This window comes from Myotis brandtii, unplaced genomic scaffold (assembly GCF_000412655.1).
Source record: "Myotis brandtii unplaced genomic scaffold, ASM41265v1 scaffold686, whole genome shotgun sequence".
NCBI classification, from domain to species: Eukaryota; Metazoa; Chordata; class Mammalia; order Chiroptera; family Vespertilionidae; genus Myotis; species Myotis brandtii.
The window spans coordinates 726,791-732,731 of NW_005370683.1; the positions used below are offsets into that span (position 1 = coordinate 726,791).

The following is a 5,941-nucleotide window of genomic DNA, read 5'->3' on the forward strand; positions in this document are numbered from 1 at the left end:
AATGTAAAAAAATAATAAAATTAAAAATTAACACAAAATTCACAATTATCTCTGGTAGGGGAAGGAAAGAAATGCAACCTGGGAGGGAAAGACAGAGAATTCAAAGAAACTGGCCATGTCCTCTCCTCCTCCCCTCACTGTTTTATCCAGATGTAATTGACACACAGCTTAAGGTATACAGCATAATGACTTCTCACATATGTTGTGAAATGATTACCACAATAAGTTTAATTAACATCTGTCATCTCATAGAGATACCAAAAAAAGGAAAGAAAAAAAATTGGTTTTTTTCCTTGTGATGGGATCTTTCAGCAATGTTCTCCTTAAGAGAGAATATGGGAGGTATGTATATGGATATTAATTTTTTAAAGTATATTTTTATTGATTTTTAGAGAGAGAGAAAAACATCAGTCAGCCACAGGGGATAGAGCCCACAACCGGGACATGTGCCCTTGGCCAGGAATCGAATCAGCAATCTTTTGGTGCACGGGACAATGCTCAACCAATTGGGCCACACGGACCAGGGCTATGGATGTTAATTTTATTATTTATATTGTTGTTCTTTGTAGTGCACATATCCATTATATACAATCTTTCTTGGTATGCTATTTCTCAAGGTATAAAAAGGTTAAAAGGGCCCTAACCAGTTTGGCTCAGTGGATAGAGCATCTGGCCTGTGGACTCAGGGGTCCCAGGTTCGATTCCGGTTAAGGGCATGTACCTTGGTTGCGGGCACATCCCCAGTAGGGGGTGTGCAGGAGGCAGCTGATCGATGTTTCTAAGTATCTTTCTCCCTTCCTCTCTGTAAAGAATCAATAAAATATATTTTAACAAATGTAAAAAAAAAAAAAAAAAGGTTAAAAGGCTGGCCTCTGAACCCTGAGCAGAGTCCCTGCACCTCCAGAAGTTTTCTGTGAGCCAAGCATGTACCAGAGAAGGGAAGTGGGCTAAATCGCCTTGTAAGGATCCTACCTAAGATGACAGCCACCCAGGGTGAGAAGACCCAAACAGACGATGGTGTGTGGGTTGGGTCTGAGAAAACCCGGCCTGCCTGAGAAAGCACAGTGTCATTGAGGGCGAGAATGGGAAGAGGTGTCCAGAGAGCTCACAAAAGCAGCCTGAGAGAGAAGAGCCAGTATCTGAACATCTACCAGATGGTGACTACACCTGTTTTAGGAGGTAGAGTTAAAGGCAGAGGAGTTGAATGGGTAGAGGAAGGTAGATGAATAGTGAAGAATGAAGGAGGCGGAGAGAGGCTTTGAGCTAGATAAGATTAAATCCTTGATATTAGACTGGATTGGACTTTTTGATGCCTGTAAATGAGGCTTTTTGTTCATTCAGAGAGTGACAGGGAAAAGTTAAAGGGATCTGCCTGAGATTTTGTCCAAAATGGAAGATTATACAGAGCTTGTCTGAAGTCCAGTAAGGAGAATGAGTAGTTTCCTGCTTGCACTTCACCAAGTTCAACAAACTAACAAATTCAGATTATACATAAGTCTATCTAGCTCCTTACCTTTTAAAAATAACAGCTATACTGAGATGTGATTCAAATACTTTAATATTAAAACTTGTAAACTTTACAATTCAGGGATACAGTGGGGCCTTGACTTACGAGTGTCCCGACTAACGAGTTTTTTGAGATACCAGCTGTCTCTCGGCTGATTTTTTGCATTGAGTTGATAGAGTAATTTGAGTTAACGAGCTCCTTAACGAGCTCCATAATGAGCTCGGTCTCGGAACGAATTAAACTTGTAAGTCAAGGCCCCACTGTATTTAGTATATTCACAAGGTTGTAAAGCCATCTTCACTATCTAATTCCAGAACATTTGATCACCCAAAAAGAGACCCTATACATATCACCCCTTTCCCCCCTGCCCCTGGCAACCCCTAATCTAGTTTCTATCTCTATGGATTTTTCTATTCTGGACATTTTACATAAATGGAATCATGTAAAATATGGCCTTTTGTGTCTGGCTTCTTCTACTTGGCACAGTGTTTTAAAGGTTCCTCCATGTTGTAGAATATGCATCATGTTCCATCTTTTCTACAACTATACCTGGTATAGTATTCCATTGTGTGGCTACTCCATATTTTGTTTATTCATTCATCAGTAGATAGACATTTCAGTTTCCACTTTTTGGCTATTGTGAATAATGTTGCTATGAACATTCATGTACAAGGATTTGTGTAAACATCTGCTCTCCATTCTCTTGGGTATAAATGTAAGAGTGGAATTGCAGGAGATAACGGTAAACTCTGTGTTTAACATTTTGTTGTTGTTGTTAATCCTCACCTGAGGATATTTTTCCATTGATTTTTACAGAAAGTGGAAGGGAGGGGGAGAGACTGAGAAGAGAGAAACATCAATGTGATACACACCGACTGGGGCAGGGATCGGGCCTGCAACTGAGGTATATGCCCTAGACCAGAGTCGAACCCATGACCCTTCAGTCCGTGGGCCAACACTCCAACTGCTGAGCCAAACCAGCTAGGGCTGTATTTAACATTTTGAGGAACAAACCATTTTCCACATGACTGCATGATTTTACAACCTCAGCAGCAATGTATGAGGGTTCCAATTCCGCATCTCCTAATACTTGTTGCCTGTCTTTTACTTGTGACATCATAGTAGAAGTAAAATGGTATCTCATCGTGGTTTTGATTTGCATTTCCCTAAAGACTAACCATGTTGAACATGTTCTCATGTATTCATTAGCCATTTGTATATCTTCTTTGGGAACATGTCTATTTAGATCAGGGGTGGGCAAACTTTTTGACTCGAGGGCCACAATGGGTTCTTAAACTGGACCAGAGGGCCGGAACAAAAGCATGGATGGAGTGTTTGTGTGAACTAAAATAAATTCAAAGTAAACATCATTACATAAAAGGGTACGGTCTTTTTTTTTTTTTTAGTTTTATTCATTTCAAACGGGCCGGATCCGGCCTGCGGGCCGTAGTTTGCCCACGGCTGATTTAGATCCTTTGCCCATTTTAAATTGGGTTATTTGTCCTTTTGTTGTTGAATTGAAAGAGTTTTTATATATTCTGAATATAAATCTCTTATTACATATATGACTTGCACATTTATTTGCCCATTCTGTGGATTGTATTTTCACTTTCATTATGATGTCCTTTGAAACACACAATTTTTTAATTTTGATGAAGTTCAGTCTCTAGTTTTTCTCTTGTTGCTTAAACTTGTGTCTCCATCTTTTTTTTCTTTTTAACGCAAATGCAATCATGCTATATCCATGGTTCTTCAACATGCTTTTTCTTAATAATTCTTGGGCATCTTTCCACATTTCTACATTTCTGTATCTTTCTATTTATCTATCTATCTATCTATCTATCATCTATCTATCTATCTATCTATCATCTATGTATCTGTACTTATATATCCTTTTATGGTTGCATAGTATATTATTTTATAGAGGTAAATTACAAATTCCCCATTAATAGATATTTAGGTTTTTACAACTTAGTGCTCTTATAGAGCCACAGCAAACATTCTTGGGAATATATTTTTATATGCACATGTGAATATACTTATACATTTCTAATTGTGAGAGTATTGCGTTAAAGAGTCTCTGCCAAATTATCTCTAGTGATGTTATATATATTATCCTCTAATAGTGTTTGAGAATGCCTTGCAAACACAGGCTGTGATCAAACTTGTTATCCTTACCAATTGATAAGTAAAAAAATATCTCATTTTGTTTTGCCTTTCTTTAATTGTGCTTGAGGTTGACTATCTTTTATATGATTATTGGACATTTGTATTTTCATTTGGATAGTATTTCTTCATAACCTTTGTCCATTTTTCCATGGAGTCTTTGTCCTTTTATTAAATTTTAAGAGACCATTGTATGCTAACAAAATTTGCTTTTTCTCAGATATGTATATTGTAAATATTTTTTATTTTATTTTTACTTTTCCTATGGACTTTTTGTTGTACAGTTTAAGATGAATTTATCAATCATTTTTCTTATGAAATTTGGAAAATTCTTTTTATTCATTTTTCTCTAAGCATTTTTTCCTATAATTCAAATTTTGAAGTTTCACAGTTCTGGCTGTTCCTTTTCTTGATTTAATTATAAAAACTACTGCACACAATTCTTTGAAAACAGCTATCTATATAGATTGCCTACAATAGTGCCATGTCCTTAAGCCCATTGAGTAAATATTAAATAACACTTTCAAATTTATGTTCAAATCTTACACTTTTCCATTTGAGGCTGTCTAAATAATTCCCTTTTTTAATTCAAAGTTTAAAATCAAAATTGATTTGGCACATTCTACTAGTGAATAAAGCGAATGTAAAATAAAATTTTAAGCACAACAAATTCTCTTGCCATTTTACTAACAAAGTTCAAAGGTTTTTGTTTTGCTTTTTGTTTTTGTTTTGTTGTTTTAATCATTGGTAGAACAGTAGTTGCTTCTTGAGGGGCCCAGAGGTAACAACAGACATTTGAGCCTTTGTATTTGGAGAGAACCCTTTTGTTCAGTCCAGAAGCCCTAAAGGTTCCCAGGCACCAGTCAAAAGGGGTGAGTGACACCTGAATACATGTCATTCACAACAAAAGGAGACGTTTAATGTGTTCAGGCTGGAGATTAAATAGAGAGCCCTTTCAGAAATGAACAGAAGTACCTTCTATTTGGAGTACAATTAATTTCACCTGTTACCAGGACTCTACTAACACTCTTTCTTGTTCTGTGTTCCAAGCCATATCTTCAACAATTGTGACAAGAATAATTGAAGACAGCCATTGTTCCGTATTCCTGATCAAATATCTAAACTCTTGGAATTACTCTTATGAATGTACATGCTTTGAATTTTGATGATTAATCATGATATTTTGAGCTGCCTAGGGAGTTAATGATATTACTTCTGAGTTTTGCTTTTAAAAGTAAATAAATATATTAAAGGCATATAGTTATTAAAAAATTCTTCATGGCTATAAGACTTACAAATGAAACTACAAGGGGACTGTGCATAAGGATATACAACTAAGAACTAAATAATATGAAACATTTTCAAGATTCTTATAAGAAATCAGCGTAGTATGGAATGAGGAAGTAGAACTGGATGACTTCGAAGCCCATGCTTTATAATTTTTCTTTTTAAATGTTAGAGGGCCTTATAGAAAGAATAGGACTCAGGCTGTGTAAAGGGATATTTGAGATTTGCACATATAGAAAAATACAAGAGAAACGTCAGCCCTCAGTATAATCAATAAAGACAAAGCGTGCTTCTCTGTGTGTGTTTGGAGGAGAGGAGGTTGACTGGGGATTATAAAAAGGTTTTGGTACATCAAGGGTGTTTGTTGGACAGAGCGCTAGATGCTGGCAGGAAACAATGGTTACTCAAGGTTGAAACCAAGATCTGAATCTGAGCTGTCAGACCCAAACTGGACGATGGCTGTCAAGACAGATCTGATTATGTCACACCCATGTTTAAACATCTTTTATAATTCCTCACTGTCTAAAAATAAAGTCCAAATCTCCTAACAAAGTCTTATGAGGCCTTTTATATTGTGGACACTAGTTATCTTACTGTTCTATTCATAATGCAACCCGAAGAAAGTCTATACTCCAGCCATTCCAAATTGTCCTGTGCTATGTTCTTTTATGTCTCCCTATCTTTTCTGCATGGTTTGTCTGTTTTCTTCTTAACTAACCATCTTGCAAACTTGTATTCAACAAATCCAACCTTTTTGGCTCTTGTTAGAAGGTTTTTGCTATGCTATTAGAGATAGTATTCTCTCTTCCATTATTTTTGTGACATTTTTACTCTGGTAATAATTACTCTTTCTTTTCCTCTACTTAGAACTACTCAAACTCAGAGACCACATCATATTCATGTTTATATTTGCATTGGTTTTGAACCCAAGTCATATGATAGAAAGAGCTCTGTATTAATAGTTACAATGCTACACTTTAA

The 5,941-nt window shown here is 36.2% G+C and overlaps 1 protein-coding gene across 1 annotated transcript in view; it reads right to left on the minus strand.

The window, feature by feature from the left end:
- ABCD2 (ATP-binding cassette, sub-family D (ALD), member 2) overlaps positions 1–5,941 on the minus strand; it is a 102,761-nt gene that overhangs the window by 1,675 nt on the left and 95,145 nt on the right. The gene's annotated exons all lie outside the window — the stretch shown is intronic.